The sequence below is a fragment of the Cynocephalus volans genome, chromosome 13, assembly GCF_027409185.1.
Source record: "Cynocephalus volans isolate mCynVol1 chromosome 13, mCynVol1.pri, whole genome shotgun sequence".
Lineage (NCBI taxonomy): Eukaryota > Metazoa > Chordata > Mammalia > Dermoptera > Cynocephalidae > Cynocephalus > Cynocephalus volans.
Window position 1 is genome coordinate 87,581,923 of NC_084472.1, and position 16,983 is coordinate 87,598,905.

General features: G+C 35.8%; 1 protein-coding gene across 2 annotated transcripts in view; it reads left to right on the forward strand.

Annotated features, from left to right (window-relative positions):
* Window positions 1-1,754: 1,754 nt before the first annotated feature.
* Window positions 1,755-16,983, forward strand: part of TENM3 (teneurin transmembrane protein 3) — a 335,936-nt gene continuing 320,707 nt past the window's right edge. For both annotated transcript variants that reach the window (XM_063077415.1, XM_063077416.1), the window contains exon 1: window positions 1,755-1,804. The gene's annotated coding sequence lies outside the window, so the exon portion shown is untranslated. The remainder of the gene's footprint in view (window positions 1,805-16,983) is intronic.

Here is a 16,983-nt window from a genome sequence, read left to right on the forward strand (position 1 = left end):
CATCAGATGTTTCTGTGTACTATGACCGATGTTAGATGGTAATGGAAATTGAGAAGGAAAAGTATCCACAAAGAGGTGGAGGAACTGTTTTCACATTCTCACAGCATTCGATATAAAGAGTGACAAAAGTCAAGGTAAAGGTAATATGCTACAGAAGATAAATAATAAAATTGCTGTTATTGTTGAATCATGGGCATGAGTAAAGACTTTAGTCTTCACCGGCAGAAAGAGGGTGTGGGAAGAGAAAAATTCTAATTTGTAATCTTCTAATCCTATTGATAAATTAAGGGAGAACACTGACAGTTCCTTTCCTAGAGTACTAAGTTTTTGGTTGGTTTTAAGTCTGTATTTAGAAGGTAGTTAAACATGTGGTATGGGAGCTGATAAAGATCTGTTGATTGATATTGGGATTGTGATGTAAAGTGCCTCTTGTTTTCTTCCTCGTTTATTTATAAAAATTCTTGAGGGGGTTGGAGAAATTGGAAGAAAACATCCGTGAATCTAAAAATTCATGAACATTCGGTCATTCAGTTCTCAGTATAATGGAGGAAGAGGCTGAAGGGGATGGAATGTTCTAGAAGACAGAGAAATTAAAGGAAAGGAGGAACGTTGGACTGAAGGCAATGCAAAAATAACGACAAACTTGGATCTGGAGGGGGGGGTAAGACAATTTTTTAAAATAAAAATTTAAGTGCTGCAATACTGAGGTATCCTTTATTTACAAGTAGAGCTAGTTAGAACCCCCCATTAGACATTGCAGATCAGGGCTGCCCCGTCCCGGCACAGCATTCCGAGTGGCTCCGACCCCTTGCACACATGCCTCCAGCCCCAGGGACCTTCTTCTGTCCCCGGGGGGAGGCGGGAGCCCGATGATCCCGAGCGTTAACGCGAGTCCGCGACTGCAGCGAGGACGAGTGCGCCGAGCAGCCCCCGCCACGGTCCGGTCTGCCCGGGAGCTGGCGACGTGGCTGAGCCGCGGCAGCCGAGACCGAGGGGCCAGCGCGGGCTGAGCCGGTCCCCGCCGCGTACACGGGCGACACTCACACTCACGCCACGGACGCCCCGCCGGTGCTAGACGACAGGGCCCTGTCATCGACCCCTCCCGCCTCCGAGAAACCCGTGTGGCCACCTTTGGCAGGCAACGTGTCCCGTGAGCTAGAGGACTTAGCTCGGCGGAGACGAGGGGACTATGGCCATCACCCCGGCCTGGGTTACGTAAACACCTCACAAGTGTGCTGCATGAATGGGGGCAGACCAGGGGTCGGGATTCATTCATGTGCTGGGAACGAGATTCTTGTGTGAGCACCGGAAAGTAGAGCTTTCAGAGAAAAGCTATTTTGAAAAATCTACAGCAGCCTGAAAAAACCCACACTGGAGAATCCTGATGTTTTGGGGTCTGCTTGTGGGGGTGGGGTGAGGGGGGGATGCCTCCTACCGGGGTCCTGAAAGCATGCCTGGAACCAGCTCTCAGTGCAGTCTTCACACTGGGTTTGGGGCATGGCTGTTCCAGTGCCCCGGCCCCTGTGTGTGTGTGTGTGTTGGGGCTGGGGTGGCCGGGCCCGGGCGACGGGGCGCAGGGCTGGCGGGGCGGCCGCGCCTGCCGGCCGGGCGCGAAGGGGTTAAGCGCGGCGCCGCCCCCTCGGCGGCCGGGTGTAAACAGAGAGCCTCAGCCTATCATGTCTGGCGGTCGCTCGCAGCCCGAGCCCCGAGCCCGGCGCTGTAACATGATACGCGCCAGACCGAGGCAAGTTGGCTGCGCCGGGCTCGGCTCCGCACGGCCACAGCGAGGGCGCGCCGCGGCAAGGTGGGTGAGCGGCGGCGGCCGCGGCCTGGGGCGGACGGGCGGAGCGCGGCTCTCGGCGCGGCGGGGTCGCTCGCTCGCTCGCTTGCTCCCTGGCTCTCGGGGACGGCGGCGGCGGCGGCGGTCCTGCTCCGGGGCCGGTGGCTCCGGTAGCCCCGGTGGCCCCGCTTTTCTCTGTCGCGGTATCGGAATGGGAGGAGGCTCCGTGCGGGTTTGAATCGGTGCAGAGGCAACATTAGCATCTGAAATGAGGTGGCTTTTTTAACCCCTGAGGGACCGAATTGAAGGACTGAGAAGAGGGTGACGGCTGAACTTTCTCGAGGACTCTTCGTCCCCCGGAGTGGTGCAGGTAGCCGCGGGGAGAATGGAGGCTTTTGTTCCCGGTATTTTTCATTAGATGGATTTTTTATGAGTAGTATACAGTCCTGATCTATGAGGTAAAGCTGTGTTTGTTCCCTGCATTCTGTGACTTTTGCGACGATGTATCTTATCGAATGGGTTGGGGGAGCACATTTTAGCAATAATGATTTTGGATAATTGATGTCTGGAATGTTTGAAAAATCTGCATTGAGCTTAAATTAATCAGTCCTTTGGTTCCATTCACTAAAATCCATCCCACTAATTGCTTCATGGGGGGAAAAGTACAAAATAATCTTGCTAATTAAAAGAGCAGTCTTCGCCTTCGAAATACTTGGTGTGTGATTTTTGTCAGGAGGAGGCTTTAGACAGCAGAGTCTAAAAGAATTTCAACTTTACAGTGGTGTTTCGATGCAGGTTACTTCCGTGGAAAAATAGTTGGGAATGGTTTGGAAAAACTTGTGCAGTATCTATTAAAGTAAAAATCATTTGGCTATTTATGTGTGTATTTTAATAAAACAAAGATCTGTGGCATCTGCCCGGATGAGAAAGTCAGATTTCTTCGCCCTTATGTGCTAGCGTCTCTATCTCTCAGGAATATCTTATGAATGATATACACAGATACATGTGCCTGTGTCACAAAGTCATTCTGTCTTCTGAAAGCCTAATATAATCAAATTCAGTGCCTTAAAATGGTGTAGTTGAAGATTTGATCCCCTTCCACTAAAGTGGAAATACTTTCAGTAATTGAAAGCAGATTCACGTCTGGAGTTGTACAAGCCAAGGTTTTCATTTTTAAAATAAACCTTTTGTTCTCTAGTTTTAAACGTTTCAGAGAGCCATCCAGAGACCTCTGTGTGCTAATTGTTAAAGTAGTCCTTAAGAAAGGGTGGCCCATATCCAGAGAAGGCATTTTAGCAATACAGCTAACTTACTAAGCTTCCTCTCAGCAGGAGAATATTTCAGTGCAGTATATACTGTCTGTGCCCCATATTTTGTTTTCTGAGAGGTTTCCCAGGCATTCAAATGCAACTGTAATGTCAAAAGACCAAAACCCTGAGCAGAGTTCATCTGTTTTAAGGAGTTAAAAACTTAAGAAATTTTGGTGTTACCCCATTTTGTACTGTGATTTACTCAGTGTGATGATGAATTAGAAATCCTGTATAAAGGATTTTTAATTTAAAGAGATGCTGATTATACATTAACTGAGAAACTGAAACTTCAAAAATAGGATTGCAAGTTGTTAACCTGGTTCCTTTCTCATTTTTGAGGGCTAAGTGTTAAAAGCTTTTAAAAATTGGCTGTTAAAGACTGAATTAGGATACATTCTAGACAAAGAAGGAGTCACTTGATCTCTTATTAGCTGTGAAGATAGAGAATGAACGGTGATGTATGAGTGTCACCCAACTTCAGGATATGAAGTCTAAAATGAATTGTGTAATTAAGAGGAAAAAGTTAAAAAAAGTTGTACTTTTAACGATGACAATTGAGAGCAGGAAAAAAAGGAGTGTTCTGAAGATTTTTAATTACTAATTTCTTAGCCTGTTGTGTTGATCATTCGTAAGATGTGAACGGACATATTTAAAGAGTGTAATATGGCAGTTTGATTTCTTGGAAACTATTTGGTAGCTCTGTATTTTTCCTTATCTTCCTGATAGCTAACCATGTGAGCACATGATAATAAACATGAAGTGAATAACTTGGCTATGATTAAAATGATATTCTTCCTATTATTTCTCATGTAAAAGTTCTTTTATAAAAAACAATATTTAGCAAATCTTTAACTACCAAAGAAAATCTTACTAAATTTTGGCTGTGTTACATCACATTTCTTAAATATTAGTGGCCTAGTGTATGGCATAATAGAATTTAATTCTCCTCAAAGATTTAGAAAAAGAAAAGCGACTTAACGTGTGCTTTTTTACAGATGTCTGAACACTGATTTTCAGTGTAATATCCTTGTCTAAACATTTAAACTAACCCTTTTTATGTCTTCTATTTACTATTAGTTTTTTATGTTCTTACATTTTTTTTTACGTGGTAAGGGATGCACAGGATGATTTCTGTCATTTGAAATAATACATTCTATTTATCACGGGACTGCTTTCTCTCATAATGTAGGAAAGTGGCAAAGGAGGCACAGTCTAAATACAGTGATCTTGATAATTAATGCCATAAAATAGATTAAAATGCTGTATTTCAGGTATTCATTTCCTTAAAAGGGCCACCAGAACAGCGTTGCTAAGCACCCGTCACTACTGCAAGTAACAGAAAATGACCCAAATTAAAGAACCTGTTCTAAGCTGTATTCTTGCATTTTCTAAAGTGCATTTCAAAAGGTTTAACAAGACTCATTCAATTAGTGGAGGAAAAAAAGATCTATTTTCAGCTCTGATCAGCAATTAAGAGATTGGGCTTTGGAACATCAGTTCTTTATGTTTATAATTTATTTTGTTCCCTAGGCTTTACTTTAAACAATTGTGAATAAAGATTTTTAAGAAACCACCTCTCTAGCAATCCAGATGTACATGCTAAATATAGGACAATATATTTATTTAAAATTTTTATCTAAAAGAGTTATTTTTATATTAACTCTTCCTCATTTTAAAAAAGTTTAAGTTTTGCACTAATATATTACTGCTTTCCTGTGGATTTTTTTGTGCAAATATATATATGTATGCATGCATACGTACATACATATGTAGTTTAAATTAAAGTATGGCTGTAATTATTCGTACTGTAGGTATGAGTGCTTTGGCACCTAACACTTGAGAAATAGGATATTTTTTCGTAGGATATTTGGATGTTGTGAAAATGGTACCATGAAGGAAATAGAATGATATGTTGAAGTAAGAAAGTAAATAAATTAGGGGCAGTAGATTTTTTTGTTTTTGTTTTTGTTTTGACCTTGCAGAACACTGTACTCTTCTGGGTTAGACTAGAACTTCTAAATAGTTGTTGCTAAAAACCTAAACCACAACTATTAGCGTGTTTAATGAGTTAGATCTTCCAGTGACCTGGTTCTTAGCTAATACAATTTCTTAGTCACAAATAGAGTTGCAGATATTCCCGACAGAGAGAAAGGAATGGAAGGATAAGGACTGTTAGCAAAATAGGAGAGAGGAATAAGAGGGTTCTTAAAGGTTTGGATTAGGATTATTAACAAGATTTTTGCTATATCTCATTGATCTGGGCAAGTCTGAAGCATATAAATATAGATTTTAAGTTATCAATCATAAGTGCTATTTTGCCTATGTTCATATGTGACGTGATTCTATATTCTAAAACATCGAATAGTTTAAAGCCAAAGTAGCATGCAGTTTTTTCTTCAAAAAGAGATATTTTATATTAGAAATTCATTATAATTAGATTTATCAGGTTGTTTTACATTACAGATTTCTCTAGCAATAGATAATGTAAAAGAAGTAAAATTTATATGATTTGTATTAGAGTTTGGTCTATATTGAAAAGTTATTGTAATACTTATTTATGCCTACAGCCTTTTAACCTGAATTGAGGTCTCGCTTTAGGTATTTAGAATGCGTTTGTTTTTTGACATGTCAAAGTTTGTTTTTCCTTATAGATAATAACAATATGATGTGTAGAGATTATTTGATTATATATTTTTTTAGCAATTTGAAATGGTATATATTTTAATATTTAAGAAACCAGTTGCTTTATCTTGATGTTTATACATTGATTTTAGTTACAAAACTAGCTGTTCAGTTACAGCTATGTTTATGGCAGGTTGAAAATAACTACCTTTTTGGTATCCTAGAAACTATTTATGTCATAGGTGTTAGTGGTGGCAAACTACACACAAATATTTGAGGGCACATCACATTAAATAATAGTTAGATTTGGGAAACCACATGTTATAGTATTTAAAGGAGAAACAGAGTTTTTCTCTTACTGTTCTACTCCCTTAATATTAAATAATATTTGACTTAAAAATCTTGTTTTGTACATTTAGAAGGCAGAATGTATTAGAAAGCATACCAGAATGACTAATATAGAAAAACACTTCACTCTTTTCTAGTTATATATGTTAACCTAAAATTTTTTTTAATTAAAATGATGTGTGGAAGTTTTAATTAATTTTTTTCATGTTACTTTGTGTACAGCACCTATTTTTCCTTAGTCTTATAATTGTTTCTGGCAAGGAGAGAGAGGACCTGCTGTCTAGAGGCCTATAAAATGTAGTCTAGAACTCTTTTTCTGCCTTTTCTTTTAAATAAAACAAAATTACCTTACATAACAAATTTAATGTTATAATTATTTAACCATTATTTCATTTTACCTCCTGCTTAAAAGTTGTACATTAGTAGAGTAGACACCTGGCTGTGCTCTTAAAAGTTTATTTGTCTTTCAATTCCTGTGATAGTAGGGGGCAGTGCATGTCCTTAATTATCTTTGTTCAGGGAAATGCTGAAAGGCCAGGGTAGTTAAACAAGGCCATTTGGATTTGTGAGGTTGAAGTCAGATGCAAGGAAAGTGGTTAAATGCATTATCATCTTATTGAGCCCATCATCTTTAAAGTGACCTTGGTGGAGGTGGAAAAAGCCATTTGACTATTTTATGACAGCCACCCCTGCTTGTTTTATCACTGACAGATTTTTACATACTGCTTGATCATATTCTTTTTGTTTTCAAATATTATTTGCTCTGATTGTCGATCATCAGAGTGAAGGCGGAAGTTAGAATTAGTTTCTTTTTAATAATAGTAGATTTTCCTTCACAAGTTTATATATTGATATATGTGGAATTTCTTTTCCTTAAAAGTTAAGGTGATCATGCTGGCTGACCATTCTGTATTTTCTTTTAAGAGTCTTTTAATGATGATGATTAGTCTCTTTGCAAAGAAGCTGCTACTTTTCAAATTGTTTTTAAACTATTAAGAGGAGAGACTTGCCAACTTCACTTTTAGCAGTGGGAATAATGTTTGTTTTAACAAGTGCCTAAGTATGTTTACTTGAAGGTTATTCAAGTTTTAGTAGTTCTTTTGCTGCTGTTCTAGAATCATCACTTCTCTTAAGAAGTTAAAACAAAACTGTAAGATTTATAGTTACTTTATGGCCAATATTTTCCTTGTGATATATTTTATATCAACTCCAATAAGGTGGAATTATTGCTTAAATATTTGAACAAGTACTGTTCAATAAGAGGAACAGTTTTATTAAACATAGTATAAAATCTAACCTTTTTGGAAACTCCAGTTACACAATTAAGTGCAGCATACAAGATTTTCGTTTTCCTAGGCAAAGCTGTCAGACATTACTAATTGGAGTTTAACTTATGTTTTACTTTTACTGAATTCCTTTATTCCTTTTTATTACAGTTAATCAGAGCTAAATACAAATTTGATCATAAGAAAGAAAAAATTGCCCCATTATCAAAATAATAAAATATATTTCAGACTTTATCAGAGATATCTCCCTATCATCATGCCATGAATTATGTAATGCTAAAACCTCAGGAACTCAGAATCATCAAAAATAGTTCTTTCTGGGGAGTCACATTTTCTTGATCACAAAGGACTTATTTCTTTAAAAACCTTTTATTTAAGAAACGAACATATTGAATTGAAATGTGTTTAAAATGAATTACAAATTCTCCCATTCCCCACTCTGTTCCCACCCTCAGGGCCTAAATTGAGGCTCTTTTCATCTTTTACTTAGACTGTTTCATCAGCTTTCCAACCTGGTTGCCCTGCCTTCTGTCTGTCTCTTCTTTCATCCAGCCTTTGCACTGTCATCACAGTTGTCATTGTGACGAGGTCGGGCGCATTCAGGGTAGTATGGCAGTAGACACAGTTGTCATTCTGAATAGTGTTTTAGTAGACCCTTCATGATCCTACCTCAACCTCCATGGCTCTTTTCTTCTCATACCCTTCCATCCACGATTCACCATTTTCACTTCATCTGTGCTGTGTATGCCCATTCTTACCATCTCACAAATCTTTCAAGAACCTACCTGCATGGCATTTCTTCTCTGAAGCCCTACCTGATTGCTCGGGGCAAAGCTGGCTACTCCTTCTATGGTTCCATAGCACCTGATACATACTTCTGTTACAGCGCTTACCACATTATACTATAATCATTTGTTTACATTTCTTTCTCCCCCACTAGAGGGACAAGTTCATTCAGGTCACAATTGTGTCTTACTCATCTTTACATACCGGCACTAAACACAGTGCTGAGAAAATTGTAGTTATTCAGTCAGTGTTTGTTAAATGCTTATTGAATGAGTATACTACATATAATTTAATTTCTTTGGTGACTGAAGGTCATCATCATGAACATGTTATTTTATTGTTCTGTGTTAAAATATAATAGTTTAATCAGGAGTTGTTGAGGGTTAAGTGTCCGTATTTTAAATGGTCCTATGTGAAAATTCTTCATATTATAATTTTCTCTCATTTTTGAGCCCTGACTATGCTAAATGTTTTATACATATTTTATTTTCTCACAACATCCTGAGAAGGGAAATTGTTACTTATAGAGGTTAAATAAGTTCAAGGTTACATAGGTATTAAACGATGAAACAGTGAACTGAATGAACATAGTTCTGTGTGATTTTAAACCTGTTCTCCTACATATCACACTCCTCTTGTAAGCGTCTTATTTATTTATTTATTTATTTTGTGGCTGGCCAGTACGGGGATCTGAACCCATGACCTTGGTCTTATAAGGCTGCTCTCTAACCAAGTGAGCTAACTGGCCAGCCTGTAAGCATTTGTAATTACATGTGCAGTTCAAGTACAGGTATAATTTTTAAGATACGTTTTTCATTTTTCTCTCTTCTTGTCATGCTATCAACTTCCATTTCTTATTGCTCTGTTTGTCATTAGACAACCAAAATTATTTTGTTGTTGTTATTGTAATTTATCCATAAAGTAGAAATAGAAAGGTTCTGAGTAAAGACTCTTCTCAGCTAATTTTATTAACTTTATTAGTTTTAGTTTTTCAGACGCCTTTTTGGCCTAATAGCTCCATTTCTTTGTATTTCTAATCAGGTGAGATTTTGGGTAGCTGAGTTCCAATTAGGTATTAGGTGTGTAGATGAAGCAAAATGTTAATTTCCTCTACTAAGGGCTTTTAAAAGAAGTTCAATGAATCAAATAGTAAATTTGAGTAAGAAAAATATTATGCTAAAATTACATGCATAGTTTACTTGAAACATACTTTAATAAGGATACTTGTGATTATAATGTATCTTTTTAACTGGTAAACATCATGAGATTCTCTTTTGGGTGACTAAAGTAGGGAAGATATATTCTTTAGAATGATAATTTGGAGCAAAAACCAGTATACCTTCTGTATTTTTGTTACCAGGAGATAGTTGAGTGCTAGAAGGACAGAAACTGAAACCTTTTTCTATCAAAATAAGAAAAGTATTCTAGAGGAGTGCTGGAACACTTTTCTTCTTTTGGTAGTAAAATGTTTCTGTTTCTTTTTCTTTACAGGTGAGGAGTGCTAGAACAGGAACAGAAACCCCATATTTCTAGTCTTTTACCCCATCTTCATCGACCTTAAGAACAGAAAACTCTCAAAACTTTAAAAACCAATTTTATTAACTTTTCCTGTGAAAATGGATAGAATTAGAGACTTTCAAAAGAGAATTTTCAAAACTTAAGAGAATCTTCAAAATCTTGTAATCCAAATTGTACATTTTATAAGTAGAGAAGCCTAGGCCTAGTAATAGCTAACATTTATTGAGTGTTTACTAAAAGCTAGTCTCTGTGCTAAACTCTTTACATAGATATTATTTCATCTCTTCAGAAAAACTCTTGGAATTAAATACTCTTATTATCTCCATTTTAACGATAGGGAAACTGAGGCATAGGAAAGTTGAGTAAGTTGCTAGTTAGATGTAAAGCCAGGGTTTGAACTCCGACATCCACATGACCTAGGTCATGCTCCTTTCTCCCTTGGGAGTGACTGGGCCCCAAAGTCCCTGCCTCCTAGTTCACTTCTTTTTGTATTAAAAACAATTATAATGAGATGTTAAAACACCTAGTATATAGCACTCTACTTATGAAGTCAGTAGAATCCTTACTCTCTATTTTCCAAAAGAGAAAATTGAGGCTGTAGGAGATTAAATAACTTGGGTAAGGTTATTGAATTACTAAATTACAAATTGAGATTAGGAACTCAGGTTTGTCATAATCTCAAATTTGTATCCTTCTTCATTACTGAATTCTGCATCCAGTGTTGTTGTGAAATTAGATTTTGTTTTGACTTTAGTCCTAACTGCTTTCTTCATATATAAGTTCTTGTCACTATTATAGAATAGAAATATGATGCCAGTGTACAGCCTTTCATAAACTTGTTGAATGTTACAAAGATTTCCATATTTGCTCAAGGCAAATGATTTAATTTATCAACAAGTGCTTATTGAGGGAATACTTAGGGTACTTCAAAAAGTACATGGGAAATAGAATTAAAAGAGAATAATGAGTTTTTTCATGAACTTTTTGAAGTACCGTTGTATGTATTTTGTATTGTACTTTTTTTAATCTTCTTTAGATTTTTTTTTTTTTTTTTAGTGAGACATAATTATGGTATAACTAATGTCCACTCCTTGATTAATAGCCAGCAATGATTAGTATCATTGATTAGAAAATTAGTAGATTTTGCCTTTATTGACACTTCTGTTTCCCATTTAATGTCCTGTTTATTTAATTGATAACTAATGTTTTTACTGTCAAAGCTATTATCATATCAAAATGGTTTTTATTGAACCTGGTGAAATGATAAATTATGTTTGTGTTTACTCCTTTGTGCCCAAGGCCAATCTGTTGGTGGTCTCATGTTTATAGTTTTGGTCTGCTACAACCTTCTGCTTTGGAAGTCAACTATCTGGTGGTGTGACCTTGGACAAATGGCTTGACTTTTCTGGATTGTACTTGTAAAAGGAGGGAAGTAAACCAGATAAGTGGCTTGAAACAATGTAGTTTCTTGTAGAAGTTCTGTAAAGTTTCTTCAAATGTTTGATTCCAAATTCTTTAAAAAACCAGAATGGTAAGAAATGGTAATAAAACAGCATGAACAAATAAAATATATAATAAATGTTTACATTTTGTTCTACTGAGTAAGCTTATTTTTACACACCTGTTCTGCTTTTTCTGCACATATATTTGCACTTTTTGTGAAGGTGTCATTGGTTAGGAAAGTTGGGCTCCACGCTGGCTGTTTTGTTAATTCAGCTTGCCTAACGAATAAGAGAAAACATGCCCTGTAGAGGAACCCTAGGAGAAAGGAGGAACATTTACTAGCTTCCAGGAAAATGGTTGTGCTGTGGACCACGTAGGTTTGCCACATTGGGTCTTTGGTTGTTATACGGATTCTGAAAATGGAGGCGGTTATCCTTATCGTGAATAGATAATTGCTGTCCTCATGTATCATTGTAGTACCATTCACCAAAACTTTTTTGAAGTTGAGCGTATTTTCAAGACACAGATAAAAATAGTTCTTGTGATATAAGCGTGCCTCATTTTGATCAAATACTAATTTAACTAGTTTGATTACTTAATTTCCTTCACAAGCTTGACTAGCCAGCGTTTGGCTATTTCAAAAAATTAGATCTGTTCTCAAGAGGGTGTATTTGCTACAGTTAATTATAATAATGCTAAGAGCCTGTGACCTCTTTTCAAAAGAGAAATTTTAGTATTATATTGGCAAATGGCTACATCATCTGAAAAAGGCAAAAACTCCTGACTTTGGCAACTTTGAAAGCAATAATATTTATCTGACTGAATTCTGTTATTTTTAAGAGTTGAGTGACAATATGTTATAGCTCCTTTCATATGTCATGATTAAGGACTGAACCAGAATGGTATCCTTAATGAGCAGAACAATTAAATTTAGAAATTCAGAAACTAAAACTTTATAGTTGTTTTTAATGTACAATTGCTCATTTTATTTTATTTTAACTATTTAATGAAAAAACTCATTAAAACATGAAAGAATGCTTACAGCTTAAAGTAAAAATTATAAAATGAAATGAACAACATGATTACATTAATGTAACATAAATAATAAACAGCTCTTAAGTATTATAATTAAGGACAAAGATCATTATAAAAAACCCACAATCGTTTTTATTTTAAACAAGATTCATAGTCTTTCTTAAATTACTAAGGTCTGTGAATATATGATAATATGTTTGATTTTTTTAAGTGTATTTTAATTTCATGCATATTACATTTCATACGAAAAGCAAAACTTGGTCTTCACTTTTGTACTTCGAGTTAGGAATAGGGGATTCAAGGTGCAAGATCTTTCATAAATTGAAAAAAAAAATTACTTGCTTTCATGCTCAGATATCAGTATAAGCACCAGATTAAAATTCTTATTAATTTATTAATTAATATTAGGTATTAATACTGGTTAATATTTCAGTTTCTCAAGAGCTTGGCATTAGAATTGTAAACTTAAAATATTATTTTCACCTCAGTTGAGGCAGAACATGAGTAGAATTAAATATTCAAGGTTTTTAAGGTTTATTTATGGAGAAAGACAGTAGAATGTATCTTTTCAGTTCAAGAAATTTTCCTTGGATATATTTTGTAAAATTCTTCTCTGGTCCCTGTTTCCAGGAATATCTCAATTAGCAATAACGAGATGTCTACTGCTAATGCCTAGGGTGTACTTTAAACTCTAGTGAGGTACCTCGTTGGAAGGAGACCACTTGAAGATTTCGTTAATCTTTGCAACATGAAAACGGAAACACTCTGAAACATAGATAACTAGTTCTAAATTTTGTTAAAACAATAGATCATCACCATGACCCTAGGACAAAACACTTCAAAATTGAATAAAGGTAAATTTGAAACAATATATTGAATTATTTCTCTATTTCTTAAGTTCACGAAGAACAAAATTTTATGTATATTAGACTGCTGTGTTTAGGAGAAGTCTGCTGTTACAATAATCTTTTTATGATTTACTCAACCATAATCTGATGAAATGTCAATGTCCCAGAGCCTCGTTCACATTACCAAAATATATATCAGCCACAAAAATAAGCCTACTTCTGTTAGGGGTGAAAATATTTGAGGTGGCAAGCTGAAGTACAAAGTAAAATACTAGAGTTCTGTGTGTGACAAGGATATACACCAACTAGACATTAGTGGTTGCCCAGGGAAGGGTAGAAGGAAAGGGAAGAGAGGAGAGAAATGGGAGGAGTGACGGTGGTGTTTAGCTGTCTATGTCACATTCTGTTTATTTTAAGTAAAGCAGGATATCTACCATTAACAACTGTTTATGATACTGTCCTATATGAGGGTACTTCAAAAAGTTCATGGAAAGATTTGTATTATCTTTTAATTCTATTTTTCCACAAACTTTTTGAAGTGCTTTCCTGTATATGCTATTTATCACACAACCCCTAATTCTCTTAAATAAGAGCCGACCATTCTGTGTATTTCTGTGAAGTTGTTAATTAATATTGAACCTGATACTGATTTATTTTTAAGTGACATTTTTAACCCAGTAATTACTGAGCATAGTCATTTTACATAGTCATGACTAGTTTAGCAGTTTTTCTCTCTTTCTATCAAATTAGAAATTGGTATATAATATTTAACTACAGTATATTTCAGGGATTTACTAATTAAGTAAAATCAATTCATAAGTTTAAAAAGTGAATTTATTCAGCATTTATTGAAAACCTACTATGTGCCACCTGGTGAGCTCCTTATCCCATTCATAATCATACAACTTTGAGAACATTTGGACAAATTTCTTCCCATTTATGTATATACTAAGCGGTAATCAAGAACTGTTGATTTTACAAACCAAATCTTTTTTTGAATCTACTTATTAGCATGCAGTCACAATCCTATTTTATAATATCTTCCTCACTAGCTTCCCTCACTTAAACTTTCTTCTTCTCTCCAAAAAGGCAAATTATCTTGGTTGGACATCACCTTGATCTTCTCTCTCCCTTGCTCAGAAAATCATAGTATTATATCAAGAAGCTATTTGGGCCTGAGAGAAGCAGGGGTAGAATTATGAACAAGTGACAGAGAGAAGGCATTGTAGGCAGAGGGAGGCACATGAGCAAGTTTTAAAATTTGGAATGTGTGAAGTATATTTGAGAAAATATCAGATAACATCCTTTGAACATGAATTTTATGAAAGAGAATTTTGGAAGATAAAGTTAGAGAAGTTGGTGGAAGCCAGGTCATGCAAGACCTTGAATCTCAGGGAAAAAGGTTTAGATATTCATTTGAGGATCCACTGGCGATTTGGCATAGAACACAGTCACCGTTAACACAGTGTGTTTGGGGGAAGATCTGTCTGGTAGATGCTGTTAGGTGAATTATAAAAGGGAGATAGTAGAAGTAGAGAAACCAGTGATAGACTTTTCCTACTATTATTTTTAACTCACTACTTTCTTTTAAATTTCTTAAATTTTATAGTTTGTCAATGTGAGCTTTACAAAGGCTGGAATTCTATTCACTGTGGTATCCTCAGAGCCTATAACAGTGCCTGGACCATGATTGGTGCTCAGTGAATACCTGTTGAATTGAATGAATAAGTATATCAAGACCCCAAAAGACCAAGTAACCTTTTCAAGTTTATACAACTAAAATAGTTAAAGATTCAGGATTAAAATTGCAGCTGACTCCCAGTTATGTGCTAAGCTTTCATACAGTTTATTTCCATTAGTGTAGCTTTTTCTTTCCTCCTTTTCAACTCTTATAAATTCTTCTGAATTCATTTCTTCTACCTCGTATCTTCTTTTCTTTTTGTATTTTTGTGACCGGTAAGGGGATCGCAACCCTCGGCTTGGTGTTGTCCGCACCTCACTCAGCCAGTGAGCACACCGGCCATTCCTATATAGGATCCGAACCGGCGGCGGGAGCGCAGCGGGAGCGCCGCTGTGCTCCCAAGCGCCGCACTCTCCTGAGTGCGCCACGGGGTCGGCCCTACCTCGTATCTTATGTGCTCAATACAGCCTTCTTTGAGCTCTTGCTTTCATATACAGATATAATGGGTTAAATAATTTATTCTATCACTTCTTTTGGATGGCAAATGCAAGGTCAGAGATTATGTCTTGTGTTTGATGTTTTGTTTGCTTGTTTTATTTTTTGGCATCCCTCCTCTCTAAGAACAACTGTACTCAGCACACCTTTGTTTGAATAAAGAAGCTTGTTGACTGGCTGTCCAGCCTCCAAGTCTGTTGTTTTGTTCAAGTTCTTAATAAGTTACAAACATACAGTTAAAATTATTTTTGTCAGATTGGCAAAGCATCACTTCAAATTTACTTGATATTTTTGTAATAGTTGAAAGAAATTTAAAAAATGAAAATTTTAAGGTTTTTTTCTAGCTCTGTACTCAAAGTAATAGTCTTTTGAATTTCAATGATTAGTTTATCTTTTTGCAGGCTAAAAATAAAAGGAAAAATATTCAGAGTGTTATTCTGTTTGATTCGGTGAGACCACCACCTTGAAATAAGATGCCACATAAAGAGAACTATGTGTGAAATCATTGCAAAAACTGAGATGACCCACTGTTATTACCGTCTGTATTTTGTTCAATGAGAACATTAGTCATTGCTTCTATTGTCAATATATTGCTTTATTTTAGAGTAGTGCAACTGGTGGAGTCCAAGTAGTATCTCTTATGTGTATAAATATTGTTATAATTTCTTCCCCTGAAAAAAAAATGTTATTCATTAAATGGTACAGAAGCTCTTATTAAGATTAATATAAAGTATTAAGAAGTAAATGTTCTTAAATAGACCAAGAAATTGCTACACTTTTATAAACATGTAAAATTGTTAGTGAATCATTAACCTTCTTTAAATTTGGAGATGTTTCCCTCACAGCTGAAAGGAAATACTGTATTCATGAAATAATAAATTTCTCTAAAATATGAAATATTTAAGAGTCAAAGAAGTCCTGATACTACTATAACTTTCTAGATTTAAAATTTGGAGAAGTGTTATAGTTCATTTAATCTCAAAATGAATTAAAGGTACTAAAGTATGAACCAGGTTTATGCTAAATATATCAGTAATATGTAGTTCTATAAGGTACTGATTTAATTTTTTAAAAGTTGTAAAATTGCAGGATAATAATTTTTAGGCTCTTTATGCTATAGTGAAAGCTATCAGAGAAATATATTTATGTTTTCAGACCAATTCTATGAGAACCATAAATCTGTATTGCACTAGTTTTTTCTTGTCTTTTTTTTTTTTTAAAGATCTGTAAGGGGATCTTAACCCTGGACTTGGTGTTGTCAGCACCACGCTCTCTGACGTGAGCTAACCGGCCATCCCTATATAGGGATCCAAACCTGTGGCCTTGGTATTATCAGCACCACACTCTCCCAAGTGAGCCACGGGCCAGCCCTTGTATTGTGCTAGTTTTTACTTATAACCTTATTACTTTATATTTAATGCTATTTTATATGTAATAAATAAGATTAATATACTTTTATTTTTTGTTTGTTGAATTAGAAGCTTTTTGAATATGCCCCTGCTCACCCCTCAAGTGATTAGTGTTCTCTGTGTAAGTTGTTTATTCTTTTGATGCTTACTCCCTGAATTAACGAGGTTTTAGTCTCTGAAGGTCCATAAGCATATTAGAGAGACAGAATTTCTGTGATAATGTCATTGAGATTTTGAGGGGAGTGGGGCAGGGGGAAAGGGGATATTGAGTAATAACTTAAGAGAGTTGAGTAAAATATCTACTCAACCCATTAAAGTTATTTCTAGCAATTAAGTCTTTCTTAAGGAAAGAGTTTGAGCACAGTAGAATAAATGTTTGCAGTGGTTTTATATAAATTACTAAAATAAAACACTAAAATGTT